We start from the raw sequence: 13,234 nt of genomic DNA, 5'->3' as shown, positions 1-13,234 counted from the left end.
CCACTAAAAACTTAGTAGTTATCTTACTGTTAAACTATTACTTATGCTTAATTATAATTTTATAAATTTGTGTAGTACATATAAGAATATGTAAGGTATACAACTTACGCATATACAATACAATGTATTATATCTTTGTAATTGAATGAAGGCAGAGAGAGAATTTAAAGAAATTTGATAGAAAATTAATGAATTTATCCACATTCAATAATAATTTATTTGGTGAACGATATAATTGAAAACACTTTAAAGGATAGGATAGGATTAATGGAATAAAGCAACGTAACACATGAGCGATCTGCTAAGGGGGGATGCCTCCCGGGAGGACTTTCTGTGAGAAACTCGCCCCTACTTAGGTGTTAGACACCGGTAAACTCCACGTGGCTAGCTCGTTGGTGAGGTGCGAACCTGCGACCAATTAAACCTTGTCAATGTTTGGCGATACATACGGCCACTGGTGGGCTCGAAGACACTAAAGATTTGTAACAGCGCTTGAATCCTTGATCAGTGATACTTTTTGATCTATTTATTAAAATCAATATTCCGGTAAAGTAAGAGAAAATAATAAATTTCTTGATAACTTACAAATTTAAATTTATAGAGCTTGTTATATAAAAATTTCCTGCTATTAATACAACGAAATTACAATAGTCAATCGATGTTTCGAGTTAAATGACTATCTATCCATTACTAAAACAACACCCCCTTCTGTGCTGTTACAGTAGACCTAGTCATTACCTAACAACGCGAAGGGGGGTCGATAGCACTATTACTCTTTCATTACAAAGAAATTTATATGTCATTAATTAGTAAAATTAATTAATATTTAGAATATTCATAATAGCAGTATGAGACATATTAATATATTATAATATGCTTTACAGTAGTGTATCATATGTAATCTTGACAAATAATTAACTAAAATAAAGTATAAATTTGATGTTAAAATATTAAAACGATAAAAAGTGAATATATATTTTGCTTATTTTAGATTTGCAATTAGGTTTATGAGACATAATCAATGTTATAATGTAAATATTAATAAGACCAGCGGTGCGATTAAATTAGATTTATTTTATTTTATTTTTTCTAATTGAACTATTCGAAAAATTATAAAATATTCTATTTTTTAACCTTCTATAATATAATTTTAAACTGTGATAAGAGAGATGAAAAAGCATTCCACATCATCAACTTAATAATAGAAATCCTCAATTGAAGAATCATATAACACTATCAAAATTTCGATGATCGAATGATCAATCTCTTTAGGATTAATTATTTTATTTTGAGATAAATTAGGTATAATGTATAAAAAGTATTGAGTACATTCGTAGAGATTAGAACTTACGATTTTCATTCTCGTCGCGAATGCTGCCAGACAATATAATTGTCTGCGGGAGTTTCACAATAAAATTGTTAAAATAATGAGAGTCACGTTTACTGTATCATAAATATTTCCGCGAGAGGATGCAACAGATACCCCCTAGATAGGTATAGGTATATCTCGGGTATCTGTTGGCTCGTTACTGTTACGAAATTGCATAATCTACATTACATTTGGCATACTTATGCGATGGAACGAATCTACTACGTGACTATTTTGCACGCCATATTTTTCTTTCCAGCACAAAATAATAATAATAATATATATTATCTTATTGTTGATAGTATATTTCTGTAGTTATTAATAAAACTTTATTATCTTTTTTTACTTTATTAACATTAATACAGTATAGGCAATTATTTCCTAGAATTTAGAAATTGATCTCAACAATACGAAGAAGAATATAAAGAAGAAAAAGTTTTAATTAATAATGTTAATTATATTAATACAACTATATATAATAATGGCATTGATAGGCAAGAAAAGTAGGTTATAGCATTACAGAATGAATTCTATAAAGATCAAAGTAAAAATTACTGAATATAAAATTAAATCGATTCGATTCAAAACTATTCGATCATCGATCGATCAATTTTTGAAGACTCAAAAATGCATTTTGGCGCCATCTGGTTTTCTTTATTAAAACTATTTGACATATTTTACTGATCACTTGTTACTCTATTTTCATTGTTAAATGACTATATTAAAATTAATTTTTAGATGAATTTTAAAGTATTTACTTGTCTTTTAAATATTCCACTTAATATTATTATATCTTACATCACGTATTCTAATTTATTTTAGTTATAAGAGATAGGAGGAAAATATATATATATATATATAATGGGTACAATATTATAGATTGGGAAAAACGAAAGCATTATACTAATTTTCTATTACTTAGAATATTTTTTTATGTTTATGTTTAGACATGGGGGAGGAAATTCTAAAACGAATAACATAAAACGTCACAAAATCCAATTTTAGATGGTAAAAAAGTTCAAAAACTATTTTAAGTTCTAAAATCAAATGTATTCTAGAAAATTTTATTTATTTTTAGAATATAAATTTATTTTACTTCCCAGATTTTTCTAGAATACAGAATTTTCGTCGATTCTCTTTGTGTTTCTCTATATAGACACTATATTTTGTATTCCTTTATTCGTTCTGTATTTGTTTCAACGTGGAGTGATTTATATTTTAATTAAAAAAAAAACACACACACACACACACACAAATACTTTGCAGATTATTTTCAATTGTTGAGAATATTCTAAAAGTAAAAAAAAAAAAAATCAATTTAATTGTCTTCAGAATTTTACATTTAATAACGAGATAAATGCAATTATAAAAGAAACGAATTAATAAATAAAAAACAAAGAAGATCCAATTTGTTATATATACATTTACTAATTCATTATTTGTATAATTTATTTTTTATTTTAAAAAAAAACGAATTTAACAATTAATTAAATTACGACCGTTTTAAATTATTTAATTGACATTCGATCGAAATTTATTTCTTACGTTAAACATTTTAAAATGTGTGTGTGTGTGTTGTGTGTGTTTTTTTAGAATTTAAATATAAATTAAATTGTATTTAATATAAGTTAAATGTAACAGTATAAAAATTTAACGCCAGAAAAAAACAAAAATCGGTCAATTATTTGTTTATTTATTTATTTTTAACTCGTTTTAGATGATCGTCTTTCTTTCTTTATATACAAATTTACATAAAATTAAAAGAGAAATAAATGTTAAGTTATCAAATTATATTTTATATAAAGCAAAGAAATTTTATACAAATTTTTAATGATTTATTTAACCATCGAATATGAAAGGAGAAATAATAATTTTTTTTTTTTCAAAATAATTTTACTAAAAGCAAATATTTTGTTTGATAAAATAACAGTAGCGTAACAAAGAGTCGTCCTTAATTATAAATCTAGAGCTTAAAAGTGACGAATTTCTCAGAATGGCAGCTTTCTCTCCAGCTTAGTTTTATGTGTTAAACACGAGGAAAATGATATGAAAGGAGAAATAATAATTTTTTTTTTTTCAAAATAATTTTACTAAAAGCAAATATTTTGTTTGATAAAATAACAGTAGCGTAACAAAGAGTCGTCCTTAATTATAAATCTAGAGCTTAAAAGTGACGAATTTCTCAGAATGGCAGCTTTCTCTCCAGCTTAGTTTTATGTGTTAAACACGAGGAAAATGTTAGTACATATCAAATAATTTCGATTATGTTTTTAATATAATTTGCTTACAAAATACATGAGTATATATACGAAGGAATTAACGATTTCTATTCGTTTCCATTTTATTTTTTAAAATAATATTAGTAACTGACGGATATTTATATATATTAATGATAATACAAGTAGCTTACTCTGTTGCTTGTAGCATTCTACAGCTTTGTAGAATGCTAAAGGCAACAGAGGCCTACTCTTTCAAGCTACTTCTGTAGCATGAAAGAGTAGGCCTATTATATTTCCCACTATGATACTATATACAGTATTAATGTTACTATACGTTTTTCTTATTTCTCTTCGTATCTATCTTTAATACAATTATAACAAATTAAAGAAAACAGTTACTTAGATCTAGAATGTAGCTGTTTGTTGCTCGAAGACCATAGCATTATTCTAATATATACACTAAAACCTGCCAAATCGAAAAAACAAATATATATATATATATATTCAGTACCGTGCAATTCCGGTTTACTCAGGTTTTACTGTATTAAAATAAGGTATCACCCTCTCCTCATAGACACATTCAATGATTTTTCAATGTAAATGGAAGATAAATTTCCATTCTCCAGGGAAAATAAGAGAGACCAACAAAGTGAATAATTCTGATTATAGATAAAGCTGCAAATGTTGCATTTTCGGGTGTAAATAATATTTAATTTTTATTAGTTCTATAAATAAATACTGTAATAAAAGCTTTGAATTGTTTTGATAAGAAATAAAATATTCTACGTAGGATTATGAGTATCATCGAATGAAAATTTTAGAGTTAATATGAATATTTTAAACGATAAAATTTAATTATTATTTAATACTTATAGAAATATTCAAACGAAAAATATATAAAAGAGATGTTTTAAGTTACTTTTGTTTATAGAAAATTTAGTACTGAGAAGTTTATAACGTTTTTAAAAGTTATTAATTATTAACTTTCCGTTCTTAATTTAGATTCTCTAAATTATTGTTTATTAATGGAATAAATTTAATTTTTTTTCTGCCCTATTGTAGAGAAGATTGAAAAAATTACGGTTTATATCATCAGTTATTTTATAATTAAATACTTGTTCGAAAAATTAAGTGATTACACGACACAATTCCATGGAGACCACAATCTACTGATTGGAAAACAATATTACAGATAGGGCGAATGAACAACTGCAGAAAAAAATATATAAGTTATATATTATGCAGATAATATCCAGTGTATGTAAAATATTCCGGTTTAAACACTATAGAATAATATGAAATTACAGATTATTTGTAATAAATATCAAATTTTAAAGCAAATATTTCAACATTCCAAATTTATCTTTTCTAAGTCATTTCATTTAGCTACAATTTCAATTTTAGTAAGTGCATAGGGAGGAAAACAGATTTCATATAAGTGAGTTATTTTAATGGAAAACATTCTAATAAAATAAAACCTCAGATTGTTTAATTCATTTCGTAACATTAAAATAAATAAATAAATAAATACGCTACTAGAATATTAAATTTTACTAGAGTATTATTTAATTATTTTTGTATGGTATAAAATAATATTATCCGAATTTTGGTTTGTCGTTATTTTAATATCGAAGAAGTGTTTGATAATTTCCATCTTCAGCTCATTTTGTCAACACCGTGGAGAATCGCGACAGCTCATAACAATGGCGGAATGGCCCACTGGAAAATTAGGAATTTTTCGATGGGTCGTTTGCTTTGTGGCCTTTTCTTATTTTAATATACGTTACATTTCACTGTAAAAAAATTAAATTACTAAACAAAATACAAGCCTTGTTCAAATTCATGCTATAAGAAGCCACGATTTAGCCTATGCGAACTGACATTCAACCCGTTAGGATGTTCATATTGTAACTTCTAATCTAAAAATAACTGATCACAGTTTAGGTCGTACACTGCGATGATGGCGCCCACATTTTACTAATGCTTGTCACTTCCAGGATTAGATATGGTGCCGTTTAGTCCACTCGATAGGTTAGAAATTCTCCGAAATTAGTCCAAGCAAGCAATTATAAAAGCTGTGCTCGTAGAATTAAACGAACTCATGTTTAAAAGTACAGAAAGTTCTGCTAAGCTGAATGATACTGAGACTTTAGAAACTGTGTACTGTACAACGTGAGTCCAAAGAAAATTCAGCAGCCAATACAAACATAATTTGATGTAAGCATCAAGGCCAGGTTTTTACATAGATTTTATTTGTCTTTAGCAAACAACAGTGCAAACAATGTACAACACAGTTCCTGTCCTGCTGTACTTTAATATATAGTACATATTGAGGGCAGAAATTGACAAATGCCACATGGGTTTTAAAATAAAGTATTAGTGAAACCGTCTATAAATCTTTAATAAACTTATTCATATAACTTTTATGTAGAATCTGCAGCAGTATGTTTGGCTCCTTTAGGGAATTAATGTTATACCGTTTACAAAACCATTAAAATTTTTCCTTTGTAGAAGACCTCCCATCCCATTAATGCTGAATCTGCTCCCAGATCTTGAAATCTAGATAAAACGATGGATCTATATAATACAATATACCTATATAAACAATTATATATAACCTATACAATATTAAATACAAATATTAAATATATATAAGACTGAGATCATCATACAATCCGGTGTCTAAGGCGTCATCATACATCTCTGGAAGATTCCGGGAATTCGGGGTTAGGGGTCATTTGTCCCGGATTGTGAAACTGACAGTGATTAGCTTTAATTTAACCCCACTGTATCTCGAAAACAAAGCCATGGACCTCTGTTTTTTGTTACATTTATAGATTCCCCATGTCAATTAATGGAAAATGACAAAGTTTAATCAAAATCGATCGATCAAATTTTGAGAACGAACACAATTCTGTAATCCATATAGAAAAGACTTCGCTAACGTTCCACCTCAAATATAGACAAATGAAAATTGAGAAAATTTATAATCATTGTATTTTATTACTCTTTAATGAACTTATAGTGAATTAAATACTGAAAACTTAACTTAAAACATATTATATTTTTAATAACGATCTTTCATTTTAATAATAAATTTAATAATAAAATAATAATAATAATCTAAATCTTTGTGTTCGTATATACAAATACTACATTCAAGCTCTTTGAAAATTTGACTTTTAATTAATGAAATATCTACTTATATTAGTTAATATATTTTCTAATTAAATATAATTATTTTTATTAATATATAAAAGCTCGAATACATTTAATTATTTTAATAAAAAATGATTTATTTATAAATTAAAGATATTCGTTACTGAAAAAAAAAAATAATTTAAAATCATACCATAAATTTATAAAACTTTCAATTTTATAATTAAAATCTATGTAATTACTTTAAATGTAGCCGAAAGAAAATAATCTTGATAAACGTTTTCTATTATTAAAAAAAAAAAAAGAGGAGGAACATTTTTAATGAACAACGCCTTGAGCTTAAACGGATTTTCAAACATTTCCGAATTTGGTTACATTTCGCTTCACTTGCTAAATGAATATTTAAATAATTTTATACTTAAATAAACTTTTTTTACTAATTAATTTAATTAAATTTAATTATTTTTCTTTCTTTCTTTCTTTTTTTTCAGATGCCCTTTGTCACGAGTTGGATCAAGAACGGAAAGCCAGATTCGCCGTTCAACAAAAATTAAAAGGTTAAAAATACGAATAATTATAATACTTTTAAATCGCTTTCTTATATAAATTTTAATTAATTAAATTATTTATATTTAAAATAATAAACTTACCATTTTAAAAATAGTATTTAAACGTATTAGAAATAAAAAAAAACCGCCTTCTTTGTTTTTCAGAAGCCCACGACGCTTTGCATCATTTTTCTTGTAAAATGTTGGCTTCTCGTCATTGTGCTGAATGCGGTTATAAACCTGTGTTACCAGAATGAGTTACACAAATGATAAGTAACATTCACATGTCGACAGAACAAAGACGGAAGAACGTCGTGTTCAAATGCCATACGTAGTGTTCACGTGGTATACCGACTTTTGCTTAGGAGAGCACGCAATGTATAATACTCTGGAAGTGTCTTTTAATGTCCAGTTGTACATAAAAGTGTACAGAATAGAAGAAAGGAAGCAGCCACCGTAACAAAACATTGTATAAATATATTTATTCTGTATTATTTTACGCTTTACCATTCCGATACGAAGATTTATAGTGACAGTTATACCGCTCCTAAATTATTCGTAACAAACAAAAAAAAAAAAAAAAAAAGAAACGAAAATGGTTTTAAATACGTTTTATAATAGTATTCTGTATAGGCTAAGAGATTATTGCGATTGTTATCACTTTAAACTCTTTATTATAAAAGCGAAATGAATTTAAATTCAGAGAAAAATAACGGAAAATAATAATTTTATCGACTCTTTTAAAGAATGTCGTTGATTCGAATAATTATATATATATATATATATATATATATATATATATATAANAATTTTTAATTAAACATAAAAAATACTTAATACTGAAAAAAACGAAAGAAATGCGTTAATCTATATATATATATATAAATATATATAAATGTATATGTGACTTTCATTCTTTTTGTTATTACGGATTACTTTATATAACTTTTATAAAGTAATCGAGGACCGAAAATATATTTTGTGAGGCGCCTTAAAGCCTTATTTATGTCAAAACGTATCTCGAAAATAAATAAATAAATAAATAAACATTGAACTTTTATAATGTAGAAAATTAGAAATTTATTTGTCTAGATAATTTTAATTATATAATGGAATCTCTTAGCCTCTTTTATCATTATATAAAGAAAGAAATTTTGATAAAAATCATTATCATTAGCTGTAATTGAAATTTGCATTCACAAAGTTTTATGTTATGTAATTTGCAAAGAAATCTTTGCAAAGAAGAATTTATTTAATTTTTAAACTTCCTGTTGCAAAATTCTTCATCAGAAGAGCTGTGGAAGATGAAAAAGATCTTTTCCGGAATGAGGACAAGACACGAAAGTAGTAAAGAAAACGAAGAAAGAAATGAAAACAAATATAGTTCCTCACGTCTTAGGTCAAAAATTCACGTAGATTTATAATTCTCTATTACCATCTCTTTATAAAAAATTCATATTGATGTCCTCTAATGTGGACCATAAGCATAACCTTTGTGTATAATATTAGTTTTAATTTCTAATTTTGAAGACAATTATGCAAATATGATGAATATAAATTCTGTACAAAATGAGTAGAGATCCTGTTTGTACTTTTCGCTTCCCAAAATAAATTATTGGTTTTGTGACTATTGGAATATTGGTTTAAATAAAATTATATTTTAAATTAATGAAAAAAAAACAAGATATAAAAAATTTTATTAAAAAAACTTAATAAAATAACAATAATAAACTTAATTAACTTAATACTTAAGGTGACCATCTTTATATCTAAGAAGATGTAATGGTATGTGGATTAATTAATACTGGCAAACCAAATTTATTTATTTCCGGTATTATTATTATTATTATTAATTGTATTAATAAAAAGAAGAAAGGGTGAATAAAAGGTCAAAGAATCCTCGAAAGAATCGATAGTCAATAAAGTTTTCTGACCCCTGATCTAGGCGGTTAAGGCGTCAACTTACTGCTCTGGGGGATCCGAAATCGAATCTGTGCGAGTAACTCCAATGATAAGTTTCGAATATTTCGGCTCTTAAAATAGAGAGCTGAAACTTTGAGGACATATAAAGCTATATGAAGGATGGCCGAGCGGTCAAGGTGGCAGCCTGCCGCTCTGGGGGACCCGGGATAGAATCCGGACGGATCGAAAAAGCCCCAGAAAATTTTCAGGTAATGAACCGTCCGAATATGTACTGTACTAAAATGTGTTTCAATATTCACCGACGAGTTTATCTATACCGCGACTGATTCACATCGTATTCATCGGCCTGTGGATATGATTGCCTTTGATGAAGGAGGGGAGAGTCGTGCAGTACCGACCACCTTAATATTTTTGCCCCGTAATACACAAAGAAACACAAGTTATAAAAAAGGGGCATCGTACATTATTGAAGGAGCTTCAAACTCTGTGCTTTAATATCGGATCAGCGCTCCCATAAGGCAGTGCTCGAGGTTAACTTGGAATTGAAAACAAGGAATGGAGTTTTGGTCAACACACGACGAAGTTACATGGGTCAATGGATAAATGTCGTTCATTAGTTTCTTTTATATTTGCAGAATAGGCTAGAAGTCAGGAATTTTCTATTGTTTGGGGCCTCTTGAATATTAGGAAAAGGGCAATCAAGACAAGAAGGGAACAGTGTTCCAAATGCTTCAATGTACGGGCGCTCCTCGCCCAATGTAAGTCTCGGGAAAAATTGGTTTTACAACATTAATACGATACCTCAAATAGTGTTTCATAACGTACAGGATAAGATTTTGCTAAAAATTTACTTAAAGTACTAATTATTTCTAACATAAAAATAGTCATAATTTCGGGTAGTGCAAATGTTATCATCCAGTACCGACCGGATACTGTTCTAAGGGATATTAAGATCTAAATGATAATATAAATTGTTTTAGTGATTTTTATTCAAGCAAATAGAAAAACTAAATTCTTTGGCAATAGTAGAGAAACGTACTATTGTACTGTACCAATAATACTGTACCAATAATAATATTTATTTGAAAAAGTGAATTCTATGAAAACATAGGAACAAATCTTAAAAATATTTTTCAATGAACTTCACTGCTTACAATTGTCACAAATAAAATAGTAAATATTTTCTTGATCGGAGAATTTGATACGTGCCGAATCCTTACATGTAATACAATATACCCAGTCTTCTTGGATGAACTTTTAATCCCAATCTTGCATAAAAAAGTAGTTGTTTTCCATTTCATCATCGAAAATCCTTTGCAATCAACCCATCTGAAGGACCATACTCATATTTTAATTGTAAAAGCCTTACTGTCCTTTTAAATTCTAATATTATTGTTAATTGTCTACTTGGACATTATTTATTAATAGGACTTAATACTTAAAGTTATGGGTGCCAAATCAACAAAGATACTATAAAAATAAAGAAAAAAGAATCAAATAATTACAAACGTCAATTATACGAACATTTAAACATAAAGAAATAAATAAATAAAATAAACAATAATTTGGGTCGTATAATCTACCAATCCTGGAGCACCATACTAGATGACGTTTATAAAAAAAGCATAGTTAAGTCTCTCTACCATAATACTGTTGAATTGCGAAAATTTGAACCTTGATGTGAGTTCTTTTGGTTTTCCTATGTAATGTTTTTAGTTTTTAATAATTTACAACCTTTATTTATTATATTTTAATTTATTTATACAGTGAAATGTTTAACTTGTTAATTGATTATACAACGAGAAAAATACATTTATACTCGGGTTTGGAGTATGTATTTACAGTGAATTTTTTTAAAATTATTTTTATGGCTATGTAAAAAATTTTAACTTATACAATAACTTATCTTGTTTTATTATTGTTACTTTTTAGTGTGTGGTAGTAGTACTGCTGATGAGGGGCATGCTAGCCCGAAACACGTGTAATATGTGTACAGAAACTATTACTACAGGTGATATAATAAAGAAATTTTGCTCTTTCCTGAACTAACTCTCATTGCTGTGTCAATCTTTAAACACCAGTATTTCAGAAACTATTACTACAGGTGATATAATAAAGAAATTTTGCTCTTTCCTGAACTAACTCTCATTGCTGTGTCAATCTTTAAACACCAGTATTACGTCCTATTAATAAATAATGTCCAAGTAGACAATTAACAATAATATTAGACCATACTCATATTTTTGCCAACTTGGATTGCTCTCAATCGATTTATTAATGTTGTTTTTGAAACTGAAAATGTCGAAACTGGCGACAAGAACTTCATCTATTGCCATTTTCATGCCAACTTTGGTCCATTTTACTTTCCTCTTTATCTATTATACTTTATTTGCTGCTATTTCTCTCTAAATTGAGAAGAAAGCAAACAAACTGAGATCTTAAAAATTATTTTTGATCTGTATTGGACGACTGCCACGCGGTAACATTTTGGAGATTGTCCGTTGTATACCGTTTTATATTGTGAAAATAATACGTTTTATCTTAACCTAATATTACTATAGACAAAATAAATTTTAAAATGAAATTAACTACTCGTTCAAAGTAGAATTAAAGCCGCAAAAATAACTTTTGGTGCATTAAATACCAACAAGAACATTCTCTGGCTCGTGGTTCTTACAATCCTAACCAAACAAATTAGCCCCCAAAGTACAGTATATGACTATATCGATTATATTCTTCTGCGTATGTCTGTAGAATGCTACTACTAAGCTCTAGTAGCGAAAGTAAAGGTCGGTATTGTACGTCTCTCCCCTAAAATGGCCGTCTCCGTGGTTATATCGTTGACACTATTTTTACAACTCATCTTTATTAACCATTTTGACAAAGTAGTCTGTAAACGCCCATATATATGTTTGCTTCCGCCATTTTGTTAGATTGCCAGAAGCACCAGTAAATGCTTATTAAGATGCATCGGTTGTGGGTGAAACCGATGCGCACAGAATGTACAGTACGCATCAGTCTGGAAAAGTCTATAAAAAAAAGTCTGTATATGGAAAGATTCAACTTGAGATCAACGTCGCGAGTGATGTCACTTCAATTAAACGTTACTCATGCGTTAATGCTGCGCGGACTATAGCTATTGCAAATTTATGAAATGACATACTATATGATTTTGTAGGTCTAGATTTACAATAAGGCCATTTATTTATCAATATTGGAAAAATAAATAAATTTTCCTGATTTATTTCTTTACTTTCTTTGTGATATAAGGAGTTAAAAATCAAACCTAAAGGCTTTTTGAAGAACTAATAAGAGCAACATTTACTGACAGAGTTCCATTCTATTTTCCGCAATGTCTGTATCTCCGTAAGTTATCAAAAGAGACTATGTTATTCATTAATTATGCTAAGTTTGGTTTGGTTTGATTGGATATAGCAACGCAAAACGAGGGCGATCTGCCAAAGAGGAAGAGGTGCCTCCCAGGAAGACTTTCTATGGAAAACTGGCTCCTATTTGGGTATCGGACATCTGAGGTAAACCCAGAAAACTCCACGTGACAAGTTTGTTGGTGAGGCGCGACCCCACGACTAGTGTTCAGTGATTTTCCACTCGGTCACTGAAAGTGTACCAATTTCCTCCCTAAATAACCTTTGCAAAATTATGAGTGCTTCTTATTGGGCGGAAAATGCGATATATAAACATAGTCACTATTGTATTTGATTTGGTTTGAATAGACAGAAAACATCAAAATACACAAAAATTCAGAAGTAATTATAAAATTTATAAAATTAATAAAGCAAAACTTTTCATTCTAGTTTCAACACATTTCACGTCTATTATTATCTTAGAAGGTCCGGTATTTTTTGAGAGGACGGTCTGGTCTATCCCGGATATGTCGGATCCCGTTCCTCATATCCCACCGCTTCATTTTGGATATGGCCGAACCTATAATGCGTATAATTCTTATTTCTTCCTCCTGTGGGCACTAAGAGAACCTTTTAGTTAAGCCGTTAAAA

The 13,234-nt window shown here is 28.4% G+C and overlaps 1 long non-coding RNA gene across 1 annotated transcript; it reads left to right on the top strand.

Moving 5' to 3' along the window:
* The first annotated feature begins 7,261 nt into the window (after window positions 1-7,261).
* On the top strand, window positions 7,262-7,891 carry LOC111630500. The gene is made up of 2 exons (XR_002757538.1): window positions 7,262-7,304; window positions 7,461-7,891. It is a non-coding gene; the product is annotated as an uncharacterized LOC111630500 (long non-coding RNA).
* Window positions 7,892-13,234: the final 5,343 nt, after the last annotated feature.

The sequence above is a fragment of the Centruroides sculpturatus genome, unplaced genomic scaffold (genome assembly GCF_000671375.1).
Source record: "Centruroides sculpturatus isolate CEXI.00-Female unplaced genomic scaffold, Cexi_2.0 scaffold576, whole genome shotgun sequence".
Lineage (NCBI taxonomy): Eukaryota > Metazoa > Arthropoda > Arachnida > Scorpiones > Buthidae > Centruroides > Centruroides sculpturatus.
The sequence above is the reverse complement of the archived record's forward strand: the minus strand, read 5'-3'. Positions and strand labels throughout refer to the sequence as shown.